This window comes from Alligator mississippiensis, chromosome 11 (assembly GCF_030867095.1).
Source record: "Alligator mississippiensis isolate rAllMis1 chromosome 11, rAllMis1, whole genome shotgun sequence".
Lineage (NCBI taxonomy): Eukaryota > Metazoa > Chordata > Crocodylia > Alligatoridae > Alligator > Alligator mississippiensis.
The window spans coordinates 15,308,743-15,323,026 of NC_081834.1; positions in this window are offsets into that span (position 1 = coordinate 15,308,743).

Genomic DNA, 14,284 nt, shown 5'->3' on the forward strand with positions numbered 1-14,284 from the left:
GTAGCTGATTAGCCAGATGGAAGGAATCGAGAGGTTGATGACCTTGTTCTCCATAGTCGTAGCATACCCAAAGTCTGTCATCGTTACCCTGTAATTGATTTATAACAGCTCCAAAATGATTTGTTTCTCAGACCAGACTTTCGAACAGGTTCTCATGTATTTTATGTTCAGAGACTCATCTGTTCTCCCTGTTACTGCTGTGTACAGCTATCCTACCAGGGTCTCGGTTGTTTGGTTTCATTCTCCATGGGTGCTGGGGTTTAGAAGCAGGGAATGCTTTCAGACCGCGCTGGGACCTTTTGTTGTTTGTTGCTATCTCTTTTAGTTGTTGATAAACTGGGCATGTCTACACATTCATTAATGTGCCGTAATTGGTGTACTGTGGGCGTGTCTACACGTTCATTAATGTGCCGTAATGACAGGTACTAAATGTGCCGTAACCGGTGCTACTGCACATTGGCACAAACGAATGGTCTTTCTGGGCATCGATACATGTGCTCTGGGGCGGAGGGGGGCGCGTTTTAATTAGAGCACTTGCAACATCACGTGTATTCAGTATCCCGCGCTTGAAAATAATAGCGGAGGCAATTTAACTAAAGCTTGTTCTAATAGCTTTAGTTAAAGCACCCCTGCCACCATTTTGAAACATGGGGACACTGAATACATGTGATGCAGAGGCTGCTGAAGCATACTAATTAGCATGTCCCAGCAGACTCTATTAATTGAGTCTGCTTCGACATGTGTCAATTAGTATGCTTTGGAGCAGAGGTTTGTCACGTGTACAGGTGCCCCTTGTGACGATAATGTGCAGTAGGCTAAATCTACTGTGCATTAGCACATTAGCACAGGTTTTGCCACCAAGCTAAGGTACGGTAGAATTAGTCTTCTGTGCATTGTCTCATGTAGATGCACCCTCTGAGAACACTTTGTTGTGAAATAATTCTTGACATGTGAGATCTGCCTTCGTATTAACAGTACATGGTGTGGATGGCACGGGAATCTGGGATAAAGCCTTTCAGCTTGAGGGGTTCTTTTTAATCCAGCCTCAGCTGTTAGTAACCAAAAATGACAATCTAACAGCTATTTGCAGGCCAGTGCGAGTGTCTCACTTCAGTTCCCAGAGGACAAGTGTGTCCACAAGACAAAGGCAAGACGTAAAGCTAGAAGTGGTTTGGCACTGTCAGCTGATGGAGCAAGGATTGCATTTATTATAGAAACAGGACTTGCATCTCATTTATTAACATTTATTTATCCACATTATCATAACATTGAAGCATGGACACAGACCAACCATGCTGTATACCCATGCGATCACAGTACAAAAGGAAAAGTCCTGATTTAAATAAGCTGACAACCTCTCCTCTTCAGTCATTCCTCTAATTCAGAGGTAAACTATGCCGAAGGCAGTGTGATCCAGTAGATAGGGCTTGGGACTGGAACGCAGAGATCTGGGTTCTGTTTGTGGCTCCGTCACTAACCTGCTGTAAAAGTTCATAGAGGGCACTGATCTGCATTCATCCTTGATGGCTGTAAGTGTCTATGCAGTTTGTAAGGTGTTGGAGAATCAGGCACATAATTTGCAGGGACTGTAGGGAAACTGCCATTGTGCTGTTGACAAAGAGACATGCAACTTCCCTCTATGCATGTACGTGGATATTATTAGGATTTGCTGAAATAGAAGCACTGTACCAAAAGAAAAAAGTGGTGTCATTTGGCCGAAGGAAGAATCTTGAAACTAGTTATAGAAGGCCCCAAAATGTAATTATCAGGGATCCAGGTTTTGTTTTCCATGGAAAAAGGGGAAAAAACACAGATTTTCCCTTTTGACCAAGAAAAATGCAGTTTTTTTTTTCATTTTTTACAGTGAAACACTCAGGTTTTCCATTTTTGCAAAGAGCTGTCTGCAGACCAGCAGAGTTCCAGCCTGCAAGGGTCTGGGGGAAGCAGGAGCAGGCAGTCAGGCAGGGAGCGCCTCACACATGTACATGACCACCAGGCAGCCGGAAGAGCAGCTCCTGCAGGTAAGTGTAGCGGAGGGGAGGGGGAATTGAGGCCCTCCTAGGGAGGGAGAGAGTTGGGCAGAGCTGGGGCTGGGGCTGCTGCCCAGCTGGGGTGGTGCATGGGGTTTGGGACCAGAATGTGCAGCCTCAGGGCCCAGGCAGGGAGCGGGATAGAGCCACAGGTGGCTCATCCTGGGGGGCAGGGGGGGCTGGCTACCCACCACTGTGCACACTTCCAGGAGGAGCAGAGGGGGCACATGCCCCCCAGATCTGTGCACAGAAAAGGTACAGCCTCAGGTTCCCTGCCCTGCTGCCCTACCCATGGGGCCTCTGTAGCCCAGTGGGCAGGACCTGGCATGACAGGGCAGAGCAGGGCTGGGTGGGGAAGCTCCTTGTCATTGCAAGAACCACACTGCCCCTCACTGCTGCTAGGGAGGCAGGGAATACCTCACCAGGCTGGCATGGGGCTCACAGTGGCAAGGAACTTCCCCACCCAGTCCCACCTGCTGGGTTGTGGAGGCCCCAGGAGAGGGCAGCAGGGCAGGGACCCCAAACCTGCAGTGGGCAGCCCGCCCCCGCCTCCACCCCACCCACAAGCTCTGCTCCAGCTGTGCTGCCCATGCAGAAGGGACTGCCAGGCTTTCTGCTCCAACCCAGCAGCCACCACCTCCCACAAGAGGCAGCTGGGGGCTCAGGCACTGTTGTGGGGGGTAAGGGCTGCAGACCTGGATCCCTGACCCCATAGCCTTGGCAGCTGGGGGCCCCCTCCAGCAGGTCTGGGGGGGCTGTGGGTGAAGAGTGAGGGGCACCAGCAGGGCCGTGGGGCTGTGGATGGGAAGTGAGGGACCTGGACCTGCATCCTGGCAAGTGAAGGGGGCAGGAGGAGCTCTGATTTTCAATGATAAACAACCCAGCATCAAATACCTAAATTTATAGGTACTTAAAATTAATTTTATTATAGTGATTGAGGCACTGGTAGGCTTCCAAATTGCTTTAAGATTGTAAATATATCAATAAAACACTGTGTCCAATTGATACCTATATATGTGTGTGTATGTGTAGGTGTTTCATTTTAATCATGGATTTGGGGGGTTTTAATCAGAGAACTTGTGATTTTTAAACAGAGAAAACTAGGATCCCTGGTAATTATATACAAGGAAACAATAAAGATTAAATAAAATCTATCTAAAATCTCCAAGGCCAGGTACACTGATATAAGTGATCGGAAATCAGTTTATACCCATAACAGAACAGAAATTACTTAGCTCAAGAGACAAAAACTCAAGGAAGTAGAAAGAGAATTAAGGAAAGAAGTCTGGTGTCATTTCTGGTGTAGTTTCTAGGCTAGTTGATCTGCAGTCCTTTCCCGGGGTCTCATCAAGTGCACCCCAAAGAAGTTCCTCATCCCTTTACCTTCAGTAATGGAAATTTGCAGTTCACTCATTCTCAGACCAGGGTTACAGTCTCCTGGATACCCAACCATGATCAATTCAACTCATATTTGGACTCCACAAGTTGTTTTTTTTCCCTCCTTTGGGAGCATGTAGCATTAAGTGTATAATGCAACAAAAAGAGTGTCTTCAAAAGAAAGCCTTTATTGTTTCTTTCTGAGCTACAAATTGTGCACAACTAAATTGTAAAACAAGTGTCCTACGTACATATTCTTTTTCTTAATCTACAGCTCTTGGCTTGTGCACCTCTGTGCTACTCAGCCATGCCATTTCTCTGGAAGTCTTGTTCTTCCCTTGCTTTATACTTAGTTCTTTTAGTTTGTGTTTCAAAAGATCTTCCGCACTTCCCTCTCCAACTTTCTGTCATGGTCCCTTTCTCTCCTCTGTCTCCAACATGCAGTTGGATAATATCCTCTCCAAACAAAAATTCAACATCTCACAAATTGACTGCTTTATTCCAGACATGTTTCCTTTTATGCAAATCAAAATCTCAAACTTTTCACCCTGACATCTCTTCTTAGAGGTTTTGCCATCATTTTGGTCTCAAGATGACAAAAGCTTACCCCCAGCCTGCCCTTCTACCTTCTTTTCTCAACCCAGTAAGGAATGCAACCATCTACCCTGTCACTCAGACCCATCACCTGGGTATTTCCTTCAACTCTGACCTCCCTATTTTCTTCAACTCTGACCTCTGAAATCCCTCATATGTGGGATTTCTCTTTCCTATCACATCAAACACTTGTCATGTGTTTGATGCTACCTGTCATCACTTTCAAGGATCATTAGCAACCTAGAATCAGTATCAAGCTTGCAATATCAACGGATTAAAGACCAGCCCATGACTCCAGCCTTCACCATTCACTCCTTAGATTTTCAAACAAGTACCTTTGTCGGGGGGGGTTGGTCAGGACTAGGTTCCCTGGGAACAACAATGGCACCTTCTTACAGGATTTTTCCATAAGAGTTAATATAGAGTTATCATTTATAATAATACAATCTCATGGTTTTCAGCTAGCAACATTCAAGCCACCTAATGCTGTCCATTAAAGATCTATTCTTTGCTTTATATTTGTGTTGTTTTCTCTTTCCCTTTGTCACTTTCCCATGGACGAGCTAAATCACAGAAACTTTGGAAGGTCTCTTTTTCCCTGAGGTGCTATTGAATGTGGTAGAATAAAATGTGAAATAAAATCTTGCAATCAAGGCTATTCTGAAGTTGTCAACATATTTTGTTCCCTAAACATACATCTGAGCCATCTCAGAGGTATTGTAGTCCTCTCCTGGAGTTGATAAGCCATTTAATGCATTGTTCTGGTGACAGACAAAATGGGATTTGCTTCCAGCATCATTCTTTTTATGTTTTGATAGTTTTCAGAGAGGCTGGAAAACAAAGCAGCAAATTTATCCCATCACAAAGTAAACCTAAAGAATTCCTCTGCCTGATGAATGGTTAAAGCAGCTCTCATCTGTGGGTGTTCAGCCAAGAGACGGGTCATTATCTTTGTTATTACAGTGATGCCTAGGGGCCTCGATAGCAACTGGCTTTGTGCGAGGTAGTGGACAAATACAGAGGAGAAGATGGACCCTGGCCCAAAGTGTCTATACTCTTTTTTTTTTATAGCTACAAGGAGGGGCAAGCAAATGCTTGAGGGGAGGGAAGGGCAGGAGAACAAGGATCAGAGTAATCAAATACTCCCTTGCAAAAGTTAATGAATAAGGTAAATATTGGCAGTTTTTACTGGCTGTCTGATCCAGGTGCCAAAGTTTCTTACACGCCTCACAGTGGAAATGGGTCCCAAGGAAGAATCTGAAGAACAGAGATGTGACTCTATTGTCAGCTCAGGAAAACCACTGTGTAGCACCACATGAACAGGCCAGTATTAGCAGCTACTTTGTCCTGAGACACACTGATGCGATATAGGTATTTCATCCTCCTATGCCAAACAGTGTGTCTGTCACTGGCTGAATTGAGTTCTGGTCTCTGAACTTCCCATTCTTCTCTAATCATTGCCTGCTGAACATCTGGGAGCAAATAGGTAAAAAAAGTGTGCTTTACAGAGGTGGGCAGAATACTCAAACATTATCCTTGCAAGAGAGATCAAGGCATCAGAAAGGAGTCTGTCCTTCTACTGGCACCCAACCTATACCCTTTATGTCAGTCTGCAATGACCCCACTGTAGGCAAATATCTACAAAGTCCCAGGGAAGCCAGTGGTGCTTCATGAAGAACCATGTAGAAAGCTCACTGTAAGTCTGGACCCCAAGGTTAGTGATCACGGAGCTCTATGGGAGCACGGAATCCAGCCCTGCATTTGTATAGCATGTATGTTGTTACGCTATCCCAATGGTTTTGAAGTCATAAACCACACAAGTCTTCAAGGATCTTGTCTGCCTGATGAACGGATTTGTTCCTACATTAGTATTTCATTCAAGAGTTTGCACCTTGCTTAGACGTGAATGTGATTTTAACAAAGCCATTTCCAACTTTTTAGTTACTTTGCCTCGTAAGCCTTTCTTTTCCAGAGTGTGTAATTAAACGAAAATAGCTTGGAAAAGCCCCTTACAATAAATAATTTACAAGTCTCGCCCTAGGGACATTTCTTAATTATAATTCCACTGGTCAGATCTTCCTGAATACTTTGAGATACCATTCCCTGCTGGGATACTGAAATGTAATTAACTTATTCCTTTGGTAATTATATTTTTCCTTAAATTATCCATCTCTTATGCAAGACTTGTATATAAACAAAATAGTACTTTAGATAACCTCCTACATGCATTGTGATAAGAATAGCAGTAATGACATTCACTGTATTTGGAAACTGCAACAGACCATGGCATATCCATTTGGGGAAAGACGAAATCATTTAGAGCACATTTTTATAAATCCTAACATGACATTCCAGCACGAATGGATACTATAGAGGAACCAGTCAATTCCAATTTCTTTCAATGTTGGCAGCTTGCCTTGGTCCCCAAGTGTCATTATATGCACCGCAAACTTAAATCATTCTGACCCAGTTACCAGTTCCCTAACCCTGTCTGCTGGAAAGATTGCTATAGATTATCAGGCGGGCAATGGTTTCATGGTATATGGCATAACATTTCGAGTGACAACAGAGAGTTTTGAATGTCAAAATTAAATCTGTTACTTTTATTTAGTGCTGCAATTGTCAAGACAAAACACATTCATGTGCTTTTCTATCACTGTTGATCAGTGGCTGGGTTTATCTCTTGAAGGCTCTGTGCAAATGTTTAGTATGGGGCTTCTACTCTCTATTAGGCCCCTTGCAGATGTTTCACTTAAAATGGGATTAACCAGTAGTAGTAACCTGGCCATACATTCATGCAATTAATGGCACAATAAAAAGGGAATAAGCCACAAAGTTATTGTACAAAATATGTGTAATAAATCTGCGGCTGGGTCCCATCACAGCTTAAATTGAACATGTGGCCAATGTTAATCAGCTGACTGGTGCTCCGAGCCATGGGTGCACTGGGCTTGCTACTTGCAGCATGACAGAAGGCACAATTGTTGGGATTGTGGATCAGAACGGGTTGTGCCTTTATCTGAAGGTCTGCCAGGGTCCGTAAGCTCTCGTACTAATAGCAGGCTTGAAATTGATGGTTGTTAGTCAGCTTCACAGCTGCTAGTGCCAAGGGAGCCTCTGACTGGCTTGGCACCGCATGCTATTGCATTGCTTGCACTGCTCTAACACATCAGCTCTGTCAATGATCCACAGAGAGCTGGCTAAGTGTGTGCTAGCTCCTCTCTGTGTTCCCAAGCTAAAAATACATACACAGCTCCCTAACACTTTCCCTTTCTCCTACAACTGCCACTATGGCTGCAGGGATCCTTTGGTGAGCTGTGAATGGGAGAAGTGTCCACAAGTAAATCTCTGTACTAAAATATGTTCCACAATACAAGAAGTCTGAGAACTCCCTGCTATTTTATGGCTCCAATCTTTCAAAGCCTTGTACATGTACTTAATTATATAGGCTTAATTATAACTATGTACTTATTATATGAGTAATTCATTTGACTCCAGTTACCCTGGATGCATAAAGTTCTGAATATGCTTAGACTTTGCATGATTGGAACCTAAAGTTTTAGTCCAAATTCTTAATTTTATTTCCCCCTCAAATTCCTATATGATAAAATCTCTAACAAAGCCCTCAGTTCCATCCCTGTATTTTATTCTTGTTCAGTAGCTGGTGCTGTCCTTGGATCCTGCAATTCAAATAATAGCCTTTTTGTACATGGCTGCTCACCTATTATCATCTATAGTAGAATCTGGCAGTCAATCCCATCATTATTAATTCATTAAAGTTAACAAATAAAATTTAGGGCTGGCTAGATAAAAATTTATTAGAAAGAAGGGATAGGAGTGATGTGAATTATTGCACTAATTGGCTGAAGTGCAACAATACATCTGTTGTATATAGACTGCTTCAGGACAGCAAAAATATATATGGAAACTATAATTCCACTAGGGCAACAGATATCAGATAAAGTGTTTAGTTCTATAGCAGTCATCTGGCTTCAATGAAATAACTCATTCTAACAGAACAGTGGTTGTCAACATTTTTAGACACAAAGCACCCTTTGTTAGACTCAAGGCACCCCTTGGAAAATGCTAACTCTTAGTTTGTTTTTTGACCACAGAAAAATCATAGAGCAATTTTTCTGTTGCAAAGAGCTCAGAAAGACCACAGCAGGGCAAAATGGTTTTAACAGCTTGGATTCCTATTTGAAATGTCTGGGTTTATCTTGTGAATCATGTTGGCACACCTGATAGTGCTAACATTGTGTGACACCCTACGGCACCCTTGAAAGGATCCCAAGGCACCCCTGGGTGCCTCATTACCCTAGCTGAGAATCACTGTAATACAACATGGTCAAAAAAATCAATCTATCCCACCTTGGAAATATGCCTCCACCTCGATGTAGCAGCAGGATAGTGTTAATCTCTGAAAATGTTCTATTCCACTCATATGATCTCTTTGTTTTATGCATAATATGAAGGAGCAATAGAATCTGTGGGGCTAACAGAGGATGCTCGTCATAGGCGACTCCATCCTGAGAGGTATGGAAGGGCCCATCTGTCGCCAGGACCCCTCAGCATGAGAGGTATACTGCCTCCCTGGAGCAAAGGTTCAGGATGTGACGGAGGTAATCCAGGCCAGGATCAAGCCCACCGATTACTACCCCATAGTCCTAGTCCATGTGGGTACTAATGATGTGGCCAGGAGAACCCCCGATCACCTGATGGCGGACTACAGTGCTCTGGGCGGTGTGCTGAAGGAGTTCGGTGCACAGGTGGTTTTCTCTTCCATCCTACCAGTGACCGGACGAGGAAGACGGCAGGAGAACTGCATCCGAGAAACCAACTGGCGGCTTCGGCAGTGGTATCTCGAGGCAGGCTTCGGCTTCCTGGACAACGACCCGCACATCATGACGAGGGACATGCTCAGCTGGGATGGGCTTCACCTGTCCCCCAAAGGTAAGCGTGTGTTTTCTTCTAGGTTGGCGGATCTCCTCCGGCGGGCTTTAAACTAGGCTTGTCGGAGGGAGGGGAATATGAGGGCGGGGGAAGCTGTGGACCACCAAACCATGTGGCACCAACAAGGACAGCCCAGCCTGAAGAAGGAGAGCATTGGGAACCTGAAAGCCATGGGGAGGCCAGCACTACGGCACAGGTAAGAAACGAGAAGGTAAGAAACAATGGGCCCCTTGGGACTCGGAGCGGGGGGGCAGCAAAGGCACCAGTTGCAGGGCTCAAGTGCCTATATACTAATGCTAGGAGCATGGGGAACAAGCAGGATGAACTAGCGCTCCTGCTTACACTAAACACCTATGACTTAGTGGGGCTAACAGAAACCTGGTGGGATTCATCCCACGACTGGGCAGTACATATTGAGGGCTATAGATTGTACAGAAAGGACAGGGCGGGGAAAAAAGGCGGAGGGGTTGCACTCTATGTCAGTGAGCAATATACATCAACCCTCATCAAGACAGAATCCAGGGATGAGGAAGTAGAAGGATTGTGGGTTAGGCTACATGGGGGGCAAGGAGAAAGGGATTTGGTGGTAGGGGTCTGCTACAGACCCCCACATCAAGGGGAAGAAAGAGATTCGGGGCTCCTGAGGCAACTCTCGGAGACCATAAAAGCTAAAGAGGCGGTAGTCATGGGGGACCTAAACTACCTGGACATCTGCTGGGAGTCACAGACAGCAAAGTCCCACTGCTCACGAAGGTTTCTAATCTGTGTACAGGACCTCCACCTGACACAGGAGGTACACGGTCCCACTAGGGGGAATGCCATACTGGATCTGGTATTGGCAACGGGGGATGACATGGTAGAGGACCTCCAGATCAGTAGTCATATGGGGGACAGTGATCACCTAATAATAGAATTCAACATAAGACGGCGAGTGGGTAAGGTAACTAGTAGGGTGAAAGTGCTAGACTTTAGGAAAGCTGATCTCAATGCACTCAGGCGATTAGTCAAGGACGCACTGCAGAGTAGGAGTTTTGAAGTGATGGGAGCCCAAGAAGGATGGCTGTGCCTTAAGGAAACGATCCTTCGGGCACAAAGCAAGACGATCCCCGTGCAAGGCAAAAGAGGGAAAGGGGCCAGGAGGCTTCCCTGGCTGACCAGAGAAATCCAGGGCAGCCTAAGGGCCAAAAGGGGAGCACATAAAAAGTGGAAACAGGGAGAGATCACCAAAGACGAATATACCTCCTCTGCTCGTGCTTGTAGGGAGGCAGTTAGACGGGCCAAAGCTACCATGGAGCTGAGGATGGCAACCCAAGTAAAGGACAACAAGAAATTGTTTTTTAGATACATAGGGAGTAAAAGGAAGACCCAGGGAGGAATAGGACCCCTGCTAAATGGGCAGAAGCAATTGGTGACAGATAGAGGGGACAAGGCTGAACTCCTCAACGAGTTCTTTGCCTCAGTGTCCCTAAGTGAGGGACACGACAAGTCTCTCACTGGGGTTGTAGAGAGGCAGCAGCAAGGTGCTAGACTTCCATGCGTAGACCCTGAGATGGTGCAGAGTCACTTGGAAGAACTGGATGCCTTTAAGTCAGCAGGCCCGGATGAGCTCCATCCGAGGGTGCTGAAGGCACTGGCCGACATCACTGCAGAGCCACTGGCGGGAATATTCGAACGCTCATGGCTCACGGACCAAGTCCCGGAGGACTGGAAAAGGGCTAACGTGGTCCCTATTTTCAAAAAGGGGAGGAAGGAGGACCCGGGCAACTATAGGCCAGTCAGTCTCACCTCCATCCTTGGCAAAGTCTTTGAAAAAATTATCAAGGCTCACATTTGTGAGAGCCTGGCAGGACAAATTATGCTGAGGGGAAACCAGCACGGGTTCGTGGCAGGCAGATCGTGCCTGACCAATCTAGTCTCTTTTTATGACCAGGTTACGAAACACCTGGACACAGGAGGAGGGGTGGATGTCGTATACTTAGACTTCAGGAAGGCCTTCGATACGGTATCCCACCCCATACTGGTGAACAAGTTAAGAGGCTGTGACTTGGATGACTACACAGTCCGGTGGGTGGCAAATTGGCTGGAGGGTCGCACCCAGAGAGTCGTGGTAGATGGGTCGGTTTCGACCTGGGAGGGTGTGGGCAGTGGGGTCCCGCAGGGCTCGGTCCTTGGACCGATACTCTTTAATGTCTTCATCAGCGACTTGGACGAGGGAGTGAAATGTACTCTGTCCAAGTTTGCAGATGACACAAAGCTATGGGGAGAAGTGGACACACCGGAGGGCAGGGAATAGATGCAGGCAGACCTGGATAGGTTGGACAAGTGGGCAGAAAACAACAGGATGCAGTTCAACAAGGAGAAATGCAAAGTGCTGCACCTAGGGAGGAAAAATGTCCAGCACACCTACAGCCTAGGGAATGACCTGCTGGGTGGCACAGAGGTGGAAAGGGATCTTGGAGTCCTAGTGGACTCCAAGATGAACATGAGCCGGCAGTGTGACGAAGCCATCAGAAAAGCCAATGGCACTTTATCGTGCATCAGCAGATGCATGACGAATAGGTCCAAGGAGGTGATACTTCCCCTCTATAGGGTGCTGGTCAGACCGCAATTGGAGTACTGCGTGCAATTCTGGGTGCCACACTTCAAGAAGGATGCGGATAACCTGGAGAGGGTCCAGAGAAGGGCCACTTGTATGGTTAAGGGCCTGCAGACCAAGCCCTACGAGGAGAGACTAGAGAAACTGGACCTTTTCAGCCTCCCCAAGAGAAGGTTGAGAGGCGACCTTGTGGCTGCCTAGAAGTTCATCACGGGGGCACAGAAGGGAATTGGTGAGTATTTATTCACCAAGGCGCCCCCGGGGGTTACAAGAAACAATGGCCACAAGCTAGCAGAGAGCAGATTTAGATTGGACATTAGGAAGAACTTCTTCACAGTTCGAGTGGCCAGGGTCTGAAACGGGCTCCCAAGGGAGGTGGTGCTCTCCCCTACCCTGGGGGTCTTCAAGAGGAGGTTAGATGAGCATCTAGCTGGGGTCATCTAGACCCAGCACTCTTTCCTGCTTATGCAGGGGGTCGGACTCGATGATCTATTGAGGTCCCTTCCGACCCTAACACCTATGAATCTATGAATCTATGAATTGTCCTTGCTGTCACAGCTGGCACACTGGAGCGACACCGGTGTAATTCAGAATGCAATTTATGGAGTGAAAAGCTTCACTTCCTGCACCATATATGATTCATAGATGTTAGGGTCGGAAGGGACCTCAATAGATCATCGAGTCTGACCCCCTGCATAAGCAGGAAAGAGCACTGGGTCTAGACGACCCCAGCTAGATACTCATCTAACCTCCTCTTGAAAACCACCACCTTCCTTGGGAGCCCGTTCCAGACCTTGGCCACTCGAACTGTGAAGAAGTTCTTCCTAATGTCCAACCTAAATCTGCTCTCTGCTAGCTTGTGGCCATTGTTTCCTGTAACCCCCAGGGGTGCCTTGGTGAATAAATATTCACCAATTCCCTTCTGTGCCCCCGTGATGAACTTATAGGCAGCCACAAGGTCGCCTCTCAACCTTCTCTTGTGGAGGCTGAAAAGGTCCAGTTTCTCTAGTCTCTCCATGTAGGGCTTGGTCTGCAGGCCCTTAACCATATGAGTGGCCCTTCTCTGGACCCTCTCCAGGTTATCCGCATCCTTCTTGAAGTGTGGCACCCAGAATTGCACGCAGTACTCCAACTGCGGTCTGACCAGCGCCCGATAGAGGGGAAGTATCACCTCCTTGGACCTATTCGTCATGCATCTGCTGATGCACGATAAAGTGCCATTGGCTTTTCTGATGGCTTCGTCACACTGCCGACTCATGTTCATCTTGGAGTCCACTCATCTTGGAGTCCACTAGGACTCCAAGATCCCTTTCCACCTCTGTGCCACCCAGCAGGTCATTCCCTAGGCTGTAGGTGTGCTGGACATTTTTCCTCCCTAGGTGCAGCACTTTGCATTTCTCCTTGTTGAACTGCATCCTGTTGTTTTCTGCCCACTTGTCCAACCTGTCCAGGTCTGCCTGCAGCTGTTCCCTGCCCTCCGGTGTGTCCACTTCTCCCCATAGCTTTGTGTCATCTGCAAACTTGGACAGAGTACATTTCACTCCCTCGTCCAAGTCGCTGATGAAGACATTGAAGAGTATCAGTCCAAGGACCGAGCCCTGCGGGACCCCACTGCCCACACCCTCCCAGGTCGAAACCGACCCATCCACCACGACTCTCTGGGTGCGACCCTCCAGCCAATTCGCCACCCACCGGACTGTGTAGTCATCCAAGTCACAGCCTCTTAACTTGTTCACCAGTATGGGGTGGGATACCGTATCGAAGGCCTTCCTGAAGTCTAAGTATACGACATCCACCCCTCCTCCTGTGTCCAGGCGTTTCGTAACCTGGTCATAAAAAGAGACTAGATTGGTCAGGCACGATCTGCCTGCCACGAACCCGTGCTGGTTTCCCCTCAGCATAATTTGTCCTGCCAGGCTCTCACAAATGTGAGCCTTGATAATTTTTTCAAAGACTCTACCAAGGATGGAGGTGAGACTGACTGGCCTATAGTTGCCCGGGTCCTCCTTCCTCCCCTTTTTGAAAATGGGGACCACGTTGGCCCTTTTCCAGTCCTCCGGGACTTGGCCCGTGAGCCACAAGCGTTCGAATATTCCCGCCAGTGGCTCTGCAATGATGTCGGCCAGTGCCTTCAGCACCCTCGGATGGAGCTCATCCGGGCCTGCCGACTTAAAGGCATCCAGTTCTTCCAAGTGACTCTGCACCATCTCAGGGTCTACGCATGGAAGTCTAGCGCCTTGCTGCTGCCTCTCTACAACCCCAGTGAGAGACTTGTCGTGCCCCTCGCTTAGGAACACTGAGGCAAAGAACTCGTTGAGGAGTTCAGCCTTGTCCCCCCTGTCTGTCACCAATTGTTTCTGCCCATTTAGTAGGGGTCCTATTCCTCCCTGGGTCTTCCTTTTACTCCCTATATATCTAAAAAACAATTTCTTGTTGTCCTTTACTTGGGTTGCCATCCTCAGCTCCATGGTAGCTTTGGCCCGTCTAACTGCCTCCCTACAAGCACGAGCAGAGGAGGTATATTCGTCTTTGGTGATCTCTCCCTGTTTCCACTTTTTATGTGCTCCCCTTTTGGCCCTTAGGCTGCCCTGGATTTCTCTGGTCAGCCAGGGAAGCCTCCTGGCCCCTTTCCCTCTTTTACCCCGCATGGGGATCGTCTTGCTTTGTGCCTGAAGGATCGTTTCCTTAAGGCACAGCCACCCTTCCTGGACTCCCATCCCTTCAAAACTCCTAC